The 19,462-nt window shown below is 39.4% G+C and overlaps 1 protein-coding gene and 1 long non-coding RNA gene across 11 annotated transcripts in view; one reads left to right on the top strand and one right to left on the bottom strand.

Moving 5' to 3' along the window:
* Positions 1-17,344, bottom strand: part of znf618 (zinc finger protein 618) — a 119,484-nt gene extending 102,140 nt beyond the window's left edge. For all 10 annotated transcript variants that reach the window (XM_043720053.1, XM_043720054.1, XM_043720055.1 and 7 more), the window contains exon 1: positions 16,694-17,344. The gene's annotated coding sequence lies outside the window, so the exon portion shown is untranslated. The remainder of the gene's footprint in view (positions 1-16,693) is intronic.
* Positions 4,292-6,667, top strand: LOC122564807. The gene is made up of 3 exons (XR_006316012.1): positions 4,292-4,317; positions 5,436-5,437; positions 6,568-6,667. It is a non-coding gene; the product is annotated as an uncharacterized LOC122564807 (long non-coding RNA).
* Positions 17,345-19,462: the final 2,118 nt, after the last annotated feature.

Genomic DNA, 19,462 nt, shown 5'->3' with positions numbered 1-19,462 from the left:
TCAATAACTCTCCCTACTGTCTGAGATGGCATTATCATCACAGCTGTCTGCTACAAAACAATAACTTTAATTGTACAGCTTTGACTTCTTTTCTCAGTCTGATTTTCACATCTGTAGTTAACAGAAAAACAGTTGCAAACTCAGCTAAATAATTTCCCTGCAGTCTCAACCTCATTTGAAGTCTCATTTCTGGAAAGAATTCTGTATTTCACCTGAAAAGTGAATTTCCCAGCCTATGAGAATGATATAGCTGCACCTAACTGCAATTCACCTGCACCCAAGTTTCTACGAAAAGGAATTCTACCACACTAGCAACAAAATGTCATGGGACACCAACTCATTGGATGTTAAATACACAAAAGACAATAACAATACCAATGTTTTTGATTTTTAAGCAATTTATAACTAACTCATTTCCTTTCCCTTTCTTTCTTCCTTGAGAGGAGAGGGGGAGGAGCAACAAAAGGAGAGGAGAGATGAGGAGAGGGGGAGGAGCGGAGAGAGAGAGAGAGAGAGAGCGCGCGCGCGCGAGTGAGCGAGAATCCTGCTTTCTTTCCAAGCTTTATGAGATTGCTGTGGATTATGTTGAAATTAGAGTTCACACTTAGAATTTGGAGAATACACATCACCACTTAATTTCAAGAGGGAAAAGTAAGTAAAGAATAATTTAAAGACCACAGACAAAACAAAAAGAAATTATTAGAGTACAGCTTTCACCCAATGAAGGGCTAGGTTTGCTGTCACCTCCAGATACCAATCCAGCAGCAGGATTGCAGACAAGTAGAAGTTTATTTCACAGACAAATAGAAAGCATTCTGGAGTTTGATGGTACATCATCAGCAAATATTCCATAGCAAAAGCTTATTCAGATCATCAGGAATATACAGTCAGTTCCTTTAATAACGAAATAGTTCCAATGGGACCAGAATTATATTATAGCCAATACAGGTAAGGACAGCTCGCATTCGACAAATAATGGTCTAAATTCTTCAATTGTGTTATAGCCAATTTGTGTTGAAAAAAACACTTGTTACAGCAGTATCAACTGTATTCAAAAGCAATAGGTTCTCAATATTGCTAACTATCATGGCCAACTGTTCCTTCCCTATGCTGCAGTAATTAAAATTTAACTGTATATACCATTTATAATAGGTCAGTGTTGTGAACTACACTCACCAACTTTAATAAAAATATAATAATTGAATTTCCATAAAAATAGATATGTATTAGATTTATTAACAAGATATTATCAATAGAAACCAGTAGAAACAGATTATATTAATCAGGAATTGGTTAAGATAAAGGATCTGAAATAGAATCAACTTTATTGATATAAAATGTTACTATAACGCAGCTTACTACTTTCCATTTAAAAGGGCGCCAATTATTCATTATTTTCTAAGACAAGTAAGACATTAAACAATCACCCAAGTAACGTGTCACATCTGTGCTCTTTACTAAAATAACATTTCAAGAAAAAGATAGATCAACCGTCTAAAATACTAAAGGTTTACTAAAGATAACTAATAGTACTGGAGTCCAACACAGCACAGGGAGAATATCTTTCACTATGTAAGGGATAGAGGTAAGAGATTACTTTCAATATAGATTGAATATCTTACATAAAATTCAGCAAACAAATCACTGCAACCAGATTCAGTATTGACTAGAAGCAATGGATATAGATGTCAGATCTTTCAGAGACAGAACAACTGAATGAGAAAAGCAAGTTTAGAAAACCCAATTAATGTCTTCCTTTATTATCTTAATTGGTCCAAACAGTAAAACATCAGTCACCGTCAGTTCTTCATTCTAGCTCAAACCCACCAGACACCAATTTCGAAGGGAAAACTCATGAACTAAATGTAACATACTGCTTTTCATACAGTATTTCAAATGCCTGTCATCAGTATCTACTGAAATCTTCATGACAACTTGCTGAATAAATATTGAAGAATTTCTTCATTACTGTGAATCTTTGTTTTCGCAATACACCCAGGTGGAATTTTAAATTTTTACAACTTTTCTAGCCAATCAATAAATTTGAATTCTATGCAATTAAACACAAGTCATGAAGCCATTCACATTCTGTACAGGTATCTACCAAAATTTCTAATCAACTTCCCAATTGGAAAAATCTAAAATGGTAGTCATTCAGACAATCTATTTCAGATTTGACAAAACTGAAGTAGTGCTTACTCTCGCAAAACTACAAAAAATATGGTCATGGCTAGCGATTTGCATTTTTTATGAAAAGTGAACCAAAGCATGATGTTTGATTATAAAATATTCCTAAAGATACTGGAATCCCAAGCAATAAAAATGGAATTTAAATTATTTAATTAGAAAGCAATCGCCCAATCATAAACCTGATTATTATGAATCTTTCAGCAGGTGACATACTGAACATGTGAATTCATGCAGTACTGCCTTTGTGCTTGGCAAGATGACATGGACTCTACACTGCAGCACAAATTTAAATTGCCAAAAATAGCCATTTATAGTTTGCCTACAAAGAGCCAAATAGCGTGAAAACTGATCCTTTTGTAAAAACAACTAAAAACATTGACAGCTTGAACGGGAATTGAGTAACCACAAGTGACACTTACTGTTCACAATAGACAAAGATGTTCTAATACTGAAAATTAGCAAATCAAGTTGAACAAAAAAGGTGGGAAAACTATAAGTGAAAGCTTGCTGATCATTGACGTGAGAAAGATCCAAAATTCAACACTAAACCAGTGTTCAGTCAGTTATCATAGTCCCAGCACAATACAGCCTGTTTTTTTTAGGTACAGAAGAACCTCTATTATCCGAATATCAGATTATCCAAAGGTGATCTCGAGGTCCCGATAGAAACATTACGTCAAAGAGCTGTTTCAACTCGGATTGTGTCTTTTGTTTACAGGTACAATGATTAAAAACGAACTCCGCTCACTGAAATGCCGCCGAGAACAGTCCTGGACAGTCCAGACACCGTCTCTAAATGACTGACCTCCCGCCCTCTCTCTTTCTCCTCCCCCCCAACACTTTCCATGGAGTTCTACACATGGGTGTACCCTAACCCCCCCCTCCCTTCCCCAGATAATCACTCCAAAATTAGCCCTGTACAGGGCTAAGGTGGAACCTATCATGGTTGGGTGGGGCCAGGCAGGGGAGTGGACAGGATTGGGGGCAGGATTGGGAGCAGGCAGGGGGTGGCCAGAGGGGCTGATTGGGAGCGGATGGGTTTTGGGTTGGCAGGGTTGGGAGGTGGGCAAGGTTTGGAGACTGGCAGGGAGTGGGGTGGGGGCGAGCGGTGGTTGGAGGCTCACGCGCAGTGTGCTGCTGCCTCATCTCCTGAACAGGGAGTAGACTTCACAGAAAACTCCAAACCTCAGAGGAAATCAATTAACCGAATAATCAGTTATCCGAACGAAATAGTGCCAGCCCATCTTGTTTGGATAATCGAGGTTCCTCTGTATATGTGCTGTGACCACAGCCTTAGCTACCTCTGGGAGCTCTCACTCCCAACTGATCCCAGCGCGCCTTGATGCAAATATTCACCCAAAGTGGACCAACACTATCAAAATTCATGTGATTAAAAGGATCCATGGACCCAGTAGCGTTACTACAGAACAACTGGGGAGAAAACTGACACACAAATATCAACTGCTCAAGAAGAATAGTACATTTTTGTATTTTAACATTAATAAATACTATTTGGAAGGGCAGGGATACACAAAACCCCTGATGACTGTACACTTGCAATCAATGTCCCCATTCGAATCACAGCTCCAACTCTGAAGGCCGAATAACAAAACATACTAATTGAAAGGCCCAATCCAGAGTGGATGAAATTATTCTCATCATTGTTCATAAAATGGAGCAAAGTCAAGCTTATAAAGATACAGTCATAGAACAGCAAATCCAACTAGACCCCAATCTTACCCTTAGTAATGATGAGAGTTTTGGAACCTTCTATTTCAAATATGATTTATACAAGAGCCTTGAAGTCTTGCTAAATTAAACTATGATAAGACAACTCAAACTGTACATTCAACAAGAATACCACTGATGAGTATTTAAATCATAAAAGGGTACAAAATAAAAAAGGTCTGTAATTATATACCTTATATCTCTCAAACATAATAAGTCACCCAGAAATAATGAGATATTTTAGTGAACATGATCGAAAATTCCATACAGAATTTCCCATAAAGTGCAACACCATAAACATTTCAATCAACAATGAAAGCAATCCTGGTGGCAAGACTATTTTTCAAGTAATATCAGCGGTATCTTTCACATGCTGTGAGAATGTGTATAGGGTATAAGGTTAGAGTCCTTTGAGCAGTACTGGGTTCAAGTCCCCTGGGGTGGGTGTAACTGTGGTTCGAGTCCTCTGCGCGACACTGGAGTTGAAATCCCCTGGGGTGGGTTAGCATTGAGGTTCGAGTCCCCTGGGATGGGTTTAATTGAGGTTCGGGTCCTCTGCGCGGTACTGGGGTTTGAGTCTACTGGATGGATTGATTTGAGGTTCAAGTCCTCCGCACTGTGCTGAGGTTCAAGCTCTCGGTGTTTATTTGGTATTCGGGTTTTCTGTGTTTAAGTGGGAATTGAGTTCTATGTTTAAGTGGGGTTCAAGCCCTGTGAGGAGTAAGGTGAGAAAGGAGTTAAAGTGCCCTAGTGGCAAAATGCGAGTCTTCTTTTCTGGAGGAAGAAAGTGGTTTGGATTGCGGTGCCACGTGTTCCGCTGCGATGACTTTCTCTTCTTATAAGTGTAATTTCAGTGAGAGGAAGCAAAAAAAGAAATGCTGAAATTAAGATTGTACTAATACTTGGGTTGAAAAAGGAAAGTTTCAATGTAAATTGTGCTATGCTGAGAGTGTTTGATGTTAAAAACTTTGGTTGTTAAAATACTGGTTCTGAAAATCCTTATAATAACTGTTTTGCCTTATTTGAATCAGGATCTCAATACAATGTGTTTTGTGGGTTATGTAATGGGGTAAATTTTGTTCTTACACTGAAATTGTATAACATTATGTCCTTTTTAAAATTATCAAACTTGTAACCTTAAATCAAGGTGATTGAGTGCCTTGAGCCCTGATTTGTTTGAAATTCTCCACTGCCTGTTTTAAAAAAATCAGTTGGATCAGTGGTCATGCTTTAGCCAGATGACAGTACTGTATTAAAATATCTTTGATGTTGTGATTTTAAATGCAGAGTGTTCACAAACAAAAAGCGCATTTTGAGTTTGATGTTTTGAAAGGATTATAGAGATTATCAGAACTGGAGGTTGAGCTGTTTAAATATTGTTAATTATTATTAAGACTTCATTGGCCCCCTTCATATCGCAAATTCAAAGAAGGTTGATCTCTACCAAAATTGCCACTGTAATTTCAACTGTTTTATTTGGGAAGTTTCAATGGGAGAAAATATTTTAAAATATTCAGCAGTGGTTTCCCATGAATATTTGAGATTTAAATCTGAACTGAAACTGCCTCTTCAATTGCAAAGGCCCAGAAAACATTTTGTTGTTCTCTTGCTGTTCCAGACTTTTGAAATACTTTGCCTGGCAGCTTTGACATTAGCCAAGTCTCAATTTGTTAAAGGAAAATAATTTGGGGTACTCGGTCTGATTTTAGGACCATTGATTGTTGTTTATAATTAACTGAATTGTTTGGACGGTACAATTTAAAAGTTTATGGATTGTATAAAAAACTTGATAATGTCATAAATAGTGAACAGAATAACAGACTTCAAGACGACTGAGAATGTTGAAACAGGCAGACAATTGTGTAGTTAAATGGGTGACTGTCTTCATACTGATAACCACCTTGGCAAGGAAGGAATGAGGGGAAATGCAAAGATATTTTCAGCAGCTAACATCGTCTCTAGAGTTCCTCCATTCACAGGTAAAGTATGCCTTTGGACCACCACGCAACCCTCCACAACCCGATCCAACCGATTCAAATCAGCTCCCCAGTCATGAAAAGTGAAGAAGTTAACAACATGAAGAGGAGGTCAGGACGCATTTTTGTCAGTGGCCTTCCTACAGACATTAAACCACGTGAGCTTTACCTTGTCTTTCGATCATTTAAGGGCTATGAAGGTTCGCTGATCAAGCCAACAGCAAAACAGCCAGTTGGCTATGTTACATTTAACAGCAGAGCAGGAACAGAAGCAGCAACGAATGCTGCATTCACCTTGCCTGCAGTTGCAGCACTGAGGTCAAAAGTCTTGTAAGTTTTGTGAAGAAGCCTTATCCAAGAATTCAGAGTACTCCGTGGAGTGGTGTGCAAGGCCAAACTGAATTTTGTTTTCAAGTTGGAATTTACTAAAAGAGATTTTGGAGAACTAGCTCATTTCCACTTGACTTGGAGGGGATGGAGTGGTCACTATGGACTGTAAGTGTAAGAACTTACCTTGTGAATTTTTTTTTCCCCACACCAGATGATTCTTCAAACTCTTAATTACTTTAACAGACTAGTAATTTTTGTTGTTACAATCACTGCATGTTGTGTATCAATAACTTGCTGAAATACTGGCTGTCAGTCTTATGAAAGCTGATAATGCCATTGGCAGGGCAGGGAAAGTGTTAAGTTCTCAGTTTGTGAAACAAGAGGTTCAGCTGAGCATGACTCAGATCAGATAAGAACTTACACTTAGCAATGGGGTGCTGGAGGCAGTGGTAATGGGTTAACAAGGTGGAAAGGCATTAATTATGTAGAGCCATTTAATAATATTGCAAGCATTCAAAATGTGAGGTCAGTTTAACAAGGTGAAAAGTATTAATTATGTGAAGTCAGTTATTCATTGTGTAACAGCATAGAGTCATAGAGGTGTACAGCATGGAAACAGATCCTTCGGTTCAACCCGTCCATGCCGACCAGATATCCCAACCCAATCTAGTCCCACCTGCCAGCACCCGGCCCATATCCCTCCAAACCCTTCCTATTCATAAACCCATCCAAATGCCTTTTAAATGTTGCAATTGAACCAGCCTCCACCACATCCTGTGGCAGCTCATTCCATACACGTACCATCCTCTGCGTGAAAAAGTTGCCCTTTAGGTCTCTTTTAGCAGATACCTTAATCTTGACTATTGATACTCGCTGATTGTAACGGTCACCCAAACAATATGTACGCTGCCTTACCTGGATGCTCCGTCCTGTAAAATGACTATATTAATTCTTTGAGAAACTGCTGTTCCAGAGAAGACTGAACTCTTGTCCTTGTGCATATGGGCGATCGTTCTCTCTCCCTCTAGGGTCCAGAATAAAGATCAAGGAGGTAAACCTAGACTGACTCTCTGAGCATTTTGCTTCAACGGAGGGGGGTATGAGACAACTGCCAGATATACAGTTTCTCTGGGGTAAGTTGTGCAAGAGGCTATTTTAGAGTATACAATATACTGCATACTGATATACTATGGTATGGTATGTCATATGATAGATGCATTGACCATACACTGAGGAAGTAGGAGCAGAGAGTGAAATTATTTAATTTACAACCACCATCTTGCACACTTCTATCACATCACAAATGGCAAAGGATAAGAAAAAGAGATTAACCTTCAGCCCCCTTTGCCCTGCTTAATGGATAGTTTCACTCAAACTGAAGTTGCACAAGTCCCAGAAAGGACAAAAGCAGTAAAGATGACATTATCTTGTATTCTGCTGCAATATATACGTTAATATCTGCAAGCATATTTCTCCTCCTTCTTCCCGATACTGCTGGTCTCAGTTCCAGGCTTAAGGAAGATTGAAATAAAGTTTTGAAAGGCCTTCTCAGGAGCAAAGTTATTATTCCAGGGTTTCAAAGCTTTGATGCAAATGCTTTGCAGGAAACATTTAAAATAATAAGTTCAACCATATTAAATGAGCTGAACTTTGTCACTCGTAATGGCAAATCCACACCGTTATCTGCCAGCTGATGCTACCACAGGGATTCATTTCTCAAACTAAATTTGGAAATCAATGGCAGTCAAAAGTGTAAGGCCCATAAAATTTAGAACAGCCCTTTTCAAAAGTGCAATTGCCCATAAAGACAAACAAATATATGGAAGAATGAAATAAAACAAACAACTGTAGATGCTGGAAATCTGAAGGGTTTATAGACTTGGAATGTTAACTCTTGTTTTTTCTCTCACATATAATACTACCAGAGGAGATTTATAAAATCAAGAGGGGCATAGATAAGGTGAATAGCAAAACATGTTTGCCCTTCTATAGGGAAATTCAGAACTAGAGGGTATGGGTTTAAGGAGAGAGGGGAAAGATTTAAAAGTAGCCTTAGAGCAACCTTTTCCACACAGGTGGTGCGTACAGAATGAACTACCAAAGGAAGTGGTAGATGCAGGTACAGTTACAAAATTTAAAAATATTCTGGACAGGTACATGATTGGAAAAGCTTTAAAGGGATATGGGCCAAATGCAGACAACAGGACTAGTTTAGTTTAGGAAACGTCATCTGTGTGTGGACAATTTGGACTGAAGGGTCTGTTTCTATATGACTATGAGTATCTCCAGCAATTATCTGGGCTGTGGCAAAGATGTATATTGAATTTTCAAACAAATAAAACCCACTGGATTCTGAAGTTCAACGAAACAGAACAAAATGAATTTAATAAGGGGAGGTTGTGTCTGACAAATCTGTTAGAATTCTTTGAATAGGTAACAAGTTAGATAGACCAGGGAAACCCAGTAGATGTTATCTACGTAGACTTCTAAAAGGCTTTGATAAGGTGCCTCATGGGAGGCTGCTGAGTAAGGTGAGGGCCCATTGTGTTCGAAGTGAGCTATTGGTATGGATTGACAATTGGCTGTCTGACAGAAGGCAGAGATGTTAAAATGTCTTCAAGGCAGAGATGGATAAATTCTTAATCTTGCAAGGAATTAAGGGATACAGGGAGAGTGCGAATAAGTGGCGTTGAAATGCCCATCAGCCACGACTGAATGGCAGAGAGGACTCAATGGGCCGAATGGCCTTACTTCCTTCCACTCCTATGTCTTACGGTCTTAAAAAGCAATTCGGCAAATATCATGCAGTAGATTTAGTTTCTGAAATTAGTTTATGATTTACAATGAATTTGTTTATTTGTATTCAGCCAAGCTCAAATATACATGATATCTTTAAACAGCAGACACTGAGAAGTCCTTATCTGATATTGCCTCCCGTAAATGCTGGTATATGTTGTTGAGCATCACAGGATTTATTTTAATGTCTTTTACTGTACCTAACTTACTGCAGCTAAACCTAGCTCACTGGCATGAGACCCTCCCCCTGGCCTGGCTTCCAACTTGTGGCCTCTGCCTGTACCACACCATTGCCAGAGTTCTGCACCATGAAGCCCCCCATCTATAAACTTTATTTTTTTTCTCTCTATTTTCCCACACTATCGCCTAACTGCAGTCGTGCTTTTATAAACTTTATTGCCTGCTGCTGGTCAATAACCATAAGAAATAGAAACAGGTGTAAGTCATTTGGCTCCTTAAGCCTGATTACCATTCAACAGGATCATGGCTGTTTGGATACTCCACAGGTCCTCTTTCCTGTTCTTTCCCCATAACCCTCAAATCCCCTACTGACCAAGATTCAATCTATCCTTGCCTTAAACAAAAGGACTGTAGACCCACAGCTCTCAGCATCAAGGAGTACCCAGAGGGCAGTGGAGGCCCAGTCTCTGGATTCATTTAAGAAAGAGTTGGATAGAGCTCTCAAAGATAGTGGAATCAAGGGTTATGGAGATAAGGCAGGAACAGGATACTGATTAGGAATGATCAGCCATGATCATGTTGAATGGCGGTGCAGGCTCGAAGGGCTGAATGGCCTACTCCTGCACCTATTGTCTAAAAATACTCTCAATTATCTGAGAGATGAAATTCCTCCTCATCGCAGTCTTAAATTGGCACCGCTTAATTCTGAGACTATGCCCTCTGGTCCTAGACAACTTCACTAAGGGGAAACATTCTTTCAGCATTCACCCCGTCAAACCTCTTAACAATCCTATATTTTTTTAACAAGGTCTCCTAACGTTCTTCTAAATTCCAATGAACAGAGTCCCATCTGTTTAATCTTTGCTCATAAGGCAGTCCCTTCCTACTGGGAATCATCCAAGTGAACCTTCTCTGAACTGCCTCCAATGAAGTAATATAGTTTCGTAAATAAAAAAGGGACCAAAACTGCTCACAGCATAACTCAAATATTTGCCTTGCCATCCCATCTCAGACCTTCATAGCAACCAGGACCTTCCCTGGCACATTAGTTTCCCTACCAAACCGAATGAGTTAGTCCTCCAGCATAGCCGAAATGTGTGGCGCTGGAAATGCACACCAGGTCAGGCAGCATCCAAAGAACATAAGCCGAAACGCAAATCCCCTGCTCCTCAGATGCTGCCTGATCTGCTGTGCTTTTTCAGCACCACACTTTTCGACTCTGATCTCCAGCATCTGCAGTCCTCACTTTCACCTCGCCCTCTAGCACAGACAAAATCAAGCAACTTCTCCAGATTGCCACACTGGTTTTATGCCACACTTGCAGCTGAAACCACGACCAAAACCTGGTCATCCAGGAGGTAAGAGTAAGACCAAGGACCATATAGACAACCAAAGGTACAGCACTATCAAATAACAGCGCAAGCAGACCAGTGTCCACGAAGGAGGAGAACCACGTCCCCATAAAAAGCTGCCAGCAGGCATCATGAAGCCCATCATGAAGCAGTATCCCAGGATCCATCAGCAGGTGCCAGAAATAGAAAATTACATTTTTCTTCTACTTCTAAATTTATTTTAATAGCTATTTAATTTTCAATGTGGGAATTTAGCTATTTAAAGTACTGTGTTTCAATTTACAAGGTACAGGCATAATATTTTATGGTTTTTTTTGCTCACTAATGAAACCCCTCTGAAATCTAACTCCAGTTTTAATATTAATTACCACTGGAATTAATGCTTCACTTGGAGTCATTTCACTTAAAGTTGTGATTTTCAGCAATAAAACAACAACTTTCAAGCGAGGACTTTCCATATGCAGAAAGAACAGCCATGTTTTCTTTCCACAGGCAGAGACGCAACCTGTTGTCCTTTTCCAATCCCAATTAGCTTTATAAAAGATCAAGATTTTCTCGCAAAAACTTTGAACTTTATTGCAGCATGGATTATTCATTTAAACTTAACCCCAGAATGCACCTATTCTTTTTATCAAAAGATGCCAAATTTTGTTTTCCATCCTGTTCTTCCACTGCTCCCCATCTTACATCAAATCTATCTTGTCCAACTACTTCTCAATATGACAACGACTCAAAACGCATGTTTTATACATCCTTTTTTTACAGCAAACAAAAAATGGTAGCTAAATTAGACAAGGAGAAAGTGAGAAATGCAGATGCTGGAGATGTGTCAAAAAGTGTGGTGCTGGAAAAGCACAGCAAGTCAGGCAGCATCCAAGGAGCAGAAGAGTCAACATTTCGGGAATAAATCATTCCTGAAGGGCTTATGCCCGAAACATCGATTCTCCTGCTCCTCAGATGCTGCCTGACCTGCTGCATTTTTCCAGTGCCATATTTTTCAATTCAGCTAAATACATAAACCATAGAACTCAACTTTTAAACAACTTCTTCAAGGACAGACAATAAAAACATTTAAAGGAATAGCAGGAATGACGTGAGCCCTTGAGTATCCTCCACCGTTTCCAAAATCATGCCTGGTCCTCTGCCTTAACTCTTACTTTGACACCTGCTCTCCATCAGTTTTGGAAGATAGATAACTTGTACCGGATTCATTCAGAATGAAATATTACGGACATGTATTTCCTGACTTCAGTCTACTCCTGTTGATATGTCTCTCTGTGCGTGGTCAAGCAACCATCCAATCATGGTCCCCCAATTCTCTCTTCTCCACTTTGCCTACATCCCTCTAACTTTCCTGCAATCACCTCTTTCAGTACATTTTCATGCCTGTAAATATAGCCAATCCAACCATGTTACCTTTTCTTGGTAACTACCTTTCCTCTAATAGACTGGCTTTATCCTTCTCCAAGAACACACTAGGCAACTTTCCAGTCTTTGTGTCTGCTTTTCCTAACATTTAGATTCGTAATCATGTACGAAGCACTCCAAAACATAATCATAGCTATTCTTTAAGATTTTTAATCATTCATAGTTGAGTAATTCTTAAATTTTAGGAGACTTCAGTCTTTCACTTTCAATTCTAGTTTGGTTTCCTTTATGACAATAACTATGTGGTGACAAGATGTTTCTCAAATATTTGAAATGTGACCTCTGTATTTTCACTACCCATCTCTACCGTTCTTCAGAACACTGGTCATCATATTAATTTTAATTCCATAAATTTTCATTGTTTTATTCATTCTATTAATACCTACATCTTTTGTTGAACGTTTACATCTGCAAATCTGACTAGTTTCACCTTCTGACCTATTTTGATACATTTCTCACCTTTCAGCAATGGTGGAGGCCTCTTCTCACCCTGTACACAGTTAAATGACATGCAATTTCACTGAATATTGTCAATTGTAGCAGTCAGTTCTCAACACAAAGCTGCAAGCATTCTTTTAACTCTCCATCAGTTCCGATTGCTTCCATCATTTTTAACCACTTTTAAGAGTTCAACACAATTCTGGTGCTGCTGGTGATCCACCGTACCTTATGGATGCCTAATTTGGAATTGCTAGGATTTGTTCTAAGTCTTAGCACAGTGATCGTTCAACCAGTGTTCTGACCAGCAAAAGCATCATCTCAGTAAACCCTGAGGAGAGGGACCACTGACTGCTTTCTAGTATTTTTAGCCGTCTAAAATACCATGTTGTTTTTGTGTCTGTATGTATGTACACGTGCAAATCTTGAGTGTTCTAATGAAGGGTCACTGGACTTGAAAGTTTTAACTATGCTTCTCTCTCTACAGATACTGCCTGACCTACTGAGCTTCTCCAGCATTTTTTGTTTATTTTTAAAATTAACTTTTTGAGGGGTAGATAGAAAATGAGTCAAATTAGAAATTTTATTAACTTCATCAGGTGGTTTACTTTCTAAGATGCATTAATATTGCAATTGCTCAAAAATTTCATACACAATCTCATTTGTCAACAAAAGATTATAATAGGAAAATGCCCTTGAAGATGTATGACCGGTTTCTGCAATGCCTGATTCTTTTTTCAGAACAGTGGGTTACAAGTACAACTCAATATCTCAGTACATCTTAAAAATACATCCCACCTAAGGGAAAATTTTACAATTTCACCCTGTTCCAAAAGCAAACGAACTCCAGAATATCCCAAAGTATTTTCTTTCCCCTTGGCATGGTTCCAAGATCCCAGAAGTTTAAGATTAGCCAATCATCTCTTTAACCTGTGGCCCTGCTGCTAGTGATTCATACAGCTTATTAAACGCATCAATTTAAAGCGGTGATGGCACAAGAAACTTACATACATTAACCCATACCCATAGCTCCTGGAATCTCTTCATTACACACTATTACTTGAGACAAAAAAAAAGAAACCTTCTTACATTTACAAATACGTACAACCTCTTGGACAATTTACTAACTTGAGACAATTTTAGTGTTCATCAGAATCCCCAAATCAAACAAAACACAGTAGCTTACTGTAAATTTGAAAGATCATACCTGTTCCAAACTGAGCCATTCTGTAAACTTGACAGATGTTTTGAAAAAATGTTTTCCTGCTTGCGGCTTTTCCTAAAAATATGCTTTAAAAATAGTTGCTTTGTATTAGGCAAATGTGTCTCTGATCTATTTTTATAAACAATCCCAGAAAGGATTCTAAATTCTGCAGAATAGTGCCCAAGTTATTTAATCTTCATCACTTGAGTCTCAATATAATTATTACAGTGCTCTTCAGATACACTTTTACCTGGAAGACTCAAGTTTTGCCTGGAGTACTCCAAGGATCTGAGATGGACAACTTTGACTTGGATTCAGAACTGCAATACAATTGACCAATTTGAAAATTTTACAAAGTTGGGTGTGGCACTGGAAGCTGGAACAATTTAAATTACAAAATTAATAGCACCGAAGATGCAAATAGATAAAGCATAAAAATTTAATTGGGAAAGCAAACTCCTGCAAACTGGTGCTAGAGATATTCTCTAAGTAATATTGAAATAACTAATGAAAAAGTTATGAGAATAACGAATAAGACTTAACTGGGACGCTGCTATGTGACTTGTAATCACAAATTTCAGAAACATTGAAATGTTTTCACTCAAATTACCTTTTAGTAAATGCCCAGCATAAATTAACTTTTTGTAAAATAATGTACTATATGCTAAGCAAATCAGTAATGACTTATTCCACAACAGTAGAGTCACTTGCAAATTATTTTGTAAGTACTGTGTAGCATGTATCCTCTCTAATATTTACATTAAACCAGATTTTCCTTGTGATGCTGTACACCATACATGTAGCCATCTTCTGAAATAATTTTCTCATGGATAGCTTACCCTATATTTCTCTGCATTTGTATCATCTAAATCAGAGGGGTTTTAAAGAGTGAATAGAACAGAATCCCGACAGTGTGGAAACAGGCCATTCAGCCCAAGAAGTCCACACAGACTGTCCAAAGAGCATCCCACCCAGACCTTATCCTATCCCTGAAATACTGCATTTCCCATTGCTAATCTACACATCCCTGGATACTACAAACAATTTAGCATGGTCAATCCACCTAACCTGCACATTTTTGTCTGTGGGAGGAAACTGGAGCATCCGGAGGAAACCTATGCAGACATGGGGATAATGTGCATACTCCACACAGACAGTGACCAGAGGCTGGAAACGAATGTGGGTACCTGGAGTTGAGGCAGCAGCACTAACCAATGAGCCACCATGCCATTCAATAGAATCATGGCTGTTCCACCATTTCTGATGTCTACATTCCTGCCCTCTTCTCATCACCCTTGATTCCTCTACTGAGCAAGAAGAATCTATGTCAAAGTCTAATATACAAAAGAACTGTGCCCCTACAACTCTCAGTGGCAAGGAGTTCCAAGGACACTCAACCCGTATAAGAAATTCTTCATCTCTCTCTTAAATTGGCACCTCTTTATTCTGAGACTATGCACTCTTGTCCCACACTCTCCCATGAGGGGAAACATCCCTTCAGCTTTTATCCTGTCAAGTCCCTTAAGAATCCTACATTTTTCAATGAAATCACCCTTCATTCTTGCAAACTCCAATGAGTAGAGACTGACCTGAGTATTTCCAGCACCTTCTGTTTCCAACTTCAATTATTCAGATTGATGTACCCACACTGTTAGATTACACAAATTATTCCTCTATCAATCTATTTGCAACTAGAGCCATTGAATTTCTGTAAAAACCTCATTTATTAAAAGGTATTAAAGTCATTAAAATCATATTCCATAATTTCACTGATTTCTCATGAAAACTGGAAACCATGAAGACCATTCCAACAGTCTTGTTCTTTATTACTTCACCAAACTAACTTTTGCAGTTATGCCAGCTGAACAAATGACATATCCAACATTCCAAAACAGTTGCTCGATAATTTTCGAATTCACCAGATATTTATTACCATTTTTGTTAGTAGTTTGGTGAATATTTTGTAATTTGAGAATTCTGTAGTTTTATCTATTGTATCTAATTTCAGATATTAAGTCATTCAAATCAATATAGTTATAATAAAACAGTATTACAATACAATCATTGTAATGTTCTGACTCACTAAGCTAAATTTAGTCAAATGTAACACAGCCATACTAATAGAAGGTTTCATGTTAAATCCTGAGGCCACGTAAAGCAACCTATCCAAATTTTGGTGCTATAATTGGCCTCAATGTCCCTGAACTGAAGAATATACAATAAATCATTAGGTTTTTTGGTTCATTTCCTAGAGATTCATGCTGAAATTACACACACAAAACTTAGGCTGACAGTGATGCCATCTGCAGTTGGAAAGGTTCATTATTACCAGTATGAAGTGGGCTTACTAATACCCACAGTCCGCAGGAAAGTAAAAGTAAAATCACCAGATAAATAAGTCATATAAAAATTACTTTCGTCACTATTTGTATATTTGTGGGAAAACCAAACTAGATTATCAGAGCAAAAGGTTACTATTTGAAACTTACACCAACTATTACAATACTGCATCAAGGCAAATGTTTTGTTTTTTTAATGTTGCAATGTCATATTAATTAAAAACAGGAAAATATTTCCTTCAAGGCATTTAGGAAAACCGAATGACTGGAGCCTCAACACCAAACAAACATCAATAAGAGTGAACACACGGCAAATTCACATTTAGCCCCTTCCCAAAAACATAACTGGATCTTATTCCTAACTCGGCAACTCCTGCAATATTCCACACGATAATGTCCATGACAATTACACATAAAATACTAAACAATAATCCATTAAAAGGTCTCTCTTCACGTCTGGGTTTCCAACCATTCAAAAAGGCATCTTAACTAACCATTCTAAAAAATATTCATGAGATTTAACCATATAAATTCATATTTAGCATAACGATCCTGTTAATAATCAGCATACACTCATTCTAGGGAATATCAAAATTAGATCACATGCACACAGCCCGGAGTAGCATGTGTAGCAATTAGGCCACGTTCTCAACATCATATTGCACATTGAATGCAACATACCGATCCTTTGTTGTAGTAAACAATGCAAATAAGTGTGAGCCCTCGTATTACCTCATCTGCACGCAGGCGATGTAGTTCTTGTGGCTTTGAACTCTTGGCAGCTGGAACGCAATCAATGTTCCCGGGTATTGAGGATGAAGCTGGTGTGGTAGTAGAATTACAGTGAGCCACAGGTTTTCCCCCCCGAGATCGACAATACTTGCATCGAGTTCACGAACCCTCCCGTGCAGATAAATAAAGACACAGAGTCCAGCTATATGAAAGTCTGTACAGGAAAAGCGCTGGCTCCCTTCATCCTACCCTACGTATACCGTCGTCCCAGATCTGGGGGGCTGCTTCAATTAGCAACGATCCCAGAATTACACCAAAGGTGGGGATGGCGCGGATGAGGAGGAGACGGTATAGAGAGACATGGGGGGCGCTGGCCAACCATGAGACCGCAGAGAGCCCAAATCAAATGCCCCTATTACCAAAGCGGCAAGCCACCGCTCTCACGAAGGCGGAGAACGCTCCTTGGTCAGATATAAATGTCCCAACAAACAACAGCGACAACTGCAGAAATTAGACATGCTCTTACGGTCCCGAGTTTGAAGGCTGACCATTCAGGGGAAAATGGCCGACACAAACAGTTTGGTAGCGAACCCACTCCGGAAACGGAAAATGGCCGCCACAACCGCCCGCCGCCGGCTATGAACGTCACGCACAGATCTGACCAATCCGCGGGCAGTACCACGTGATATCGAGAGCCGGCCGGCGGGTATTGGGGTAGCTCGCGCTGTGCGGTTTTGGAATTCAGTCCCACTAACGGTTTTTTAGTCCTTGTGTTCTTTGTCCCGTTCTTAATGGTAAATGTTAGCTTAAGGTTTTTCTCTCCATTTACGTAGTGATTGAAATCGACTTACCTTCATCCGCTCCGCAAAAGTAAACAAAATTATAGGTTTCGTATAATGCAAAGGGGAAACGAGAGGTCCCCACATTGGTATTTATTTTCTCTTGGTCCCAATCGCGTTGTACAACAAGGGCATAGGAGTTGGGCAAATCTGAAACAAAACTACTGGAAGCAGTTAGTGTATTGGCTTCGTTAGGGCGAATTCATTTTATACCATTGAAGGGTTTGTTGGGGGTGGGGAAGGGGGAGAAATTGAGTGCAAGTGAGGGTAGGATAACTTCAGGTAGAAATTATCAGTCATTTGTTCAAGCCGCCTCTGTTTGTTCCAACAACTGGGTACGTTTGACAGCGGTTGGCTTCCTGGTGCACAGAACAAAAGGAAAAATAATTGTGTGTATCCCCTGTGTAGCACCTGTCATTCAGTAGTTGAACAGACCCCAATATAGATCATATTTGTAGAATTTAACGCAGCAAATTCGGCCCATCTGTCCAACAGGGCAGTGCTAACGTTTCTCTTTTACAGGAGCCTTCTATCATCTCTAGCACCTACCAACATAATTCTTCGATTTCTCATTCAAAAACAACGTATTTCAGATATTGGAAATCTGAAATAGAAACAAAAACTGCTGAAATATGAAGTATCTCTGCAAAAGGAATTGAGCTCATTCATGCAGAAGTTAGAGTTAATAATTTGTAAGCAAATGCAGAAAATAGGGAATGAAGGGGGTTTTTGAAAAGGAATGATGATGCAAAAGAAAATGAAAAATAGCACAGCAAATAAGGATTTTTTTTAAAAAAAGCTTACCAATACCTTTTTGAAAAAATACATACCTTGAATGCAAGTATTATTTTGCTGAGCCAATGCATGTAAAACTTGATCTGCAACGTATGATTCTGGCACAGCTCCAAAGTTTGTGTTGCTGTTCCTTAATTAGCAGCAGGAGCTGTGGGAAAGAAGTGAGGTCACACAAAACAACAGAACCAAAATAGCTGCAGAAGATCTGTGAAGAATTCTTGTCAGTGTGAGAGCTAGCTGAAATAAGTGGTGCACATCAAAAGCAGTATAATGACTAAAAAATGCAAACAGTCCAAACGAGTCCAGGTTGTAATTTGTCAGTACAGGGAGGCACTCATTATAGGAGTTAGTGAGGACGGCAGATGCTGGAGAAGTCAGAGTTGATAAAATGTGGCGCTGGAAAAAGCACAGCAGGTCAGGCAGCATCTGAGGAGGATGAGAGTTGATCTTTTGGGTTTCACCCTTCATCAGAACTCGAAGCCAGATACGTCGACTCTCTTGCTCCTCAGATGCGACCTGACCTGCTGGGCTTTTTCCAGCGCCACACTTTATCAACAGCCATTCATTATAGAACAAAGTTCCCTAGCCTTCCAAAGTTTATGTCACATAGAGTCATAGAGATGTACAGCATGGAAATAGACCCTTCGGTCCAACCTGTCCACGCCGTTCAGATATCCCAACCCAACCGAGTACCACCTGCCAGCACCTGGCCCATATCCCTCCAAACCCTTCCTATTCATATACCCATCTAAATGCCTCTTAAATGTTGCAATGGTACCAGCCTCCACCTCATCCTCTGGCACCTCATTCCATACACATACCACCTTCTGCGTGAAAGTATTGCCCCTTAGGTCTCTTTTATATCTTTCCCCTCTCACCCTAAACCTATGCCCTCTAGTTCTGGACTCCGCGATCCCAGGGAAGAGACTTTGTCTATTTATCCTATCCATGCCCCTCATAATTTTGTAAACCTCTATAAGGTCACCCCTCAGCCTCCGACGCACCAGGGAAAACAGCCCCAGCCTGTTCAGCCTCTCCTTAAAGCTTAAATCCTCCAACCTTGCCAAGATCCTTGTAAATCTTTTCTGAACCCTTTCAAGTTTCACAACATCTTTCTGATAGGAAGGAGACCAGA

This window comes from Chiloscyllium plagiosum, chromosome 30 (assembly GCF_004010195.1).
Source record: "Chiloscyllium plagiosum isolate BGI_BamShark_2017 chromosome 30, ASM401019v2, whole genome shotgun sequence".
In the NCBI taxonomy this organism is placed as follows: Eukaryota; Metazoa; Chordata; class Chondrichthyes; order Orectolobiformes; family Hemiscylliidae; genus Chiloscyllium; species Chiloscyllium plagiosum.
The sequence above is the reverse complement of the archived record's forward strand: the minus strand, read 5'-3'. Positions and strand labels throughout refer to the sequence as shown.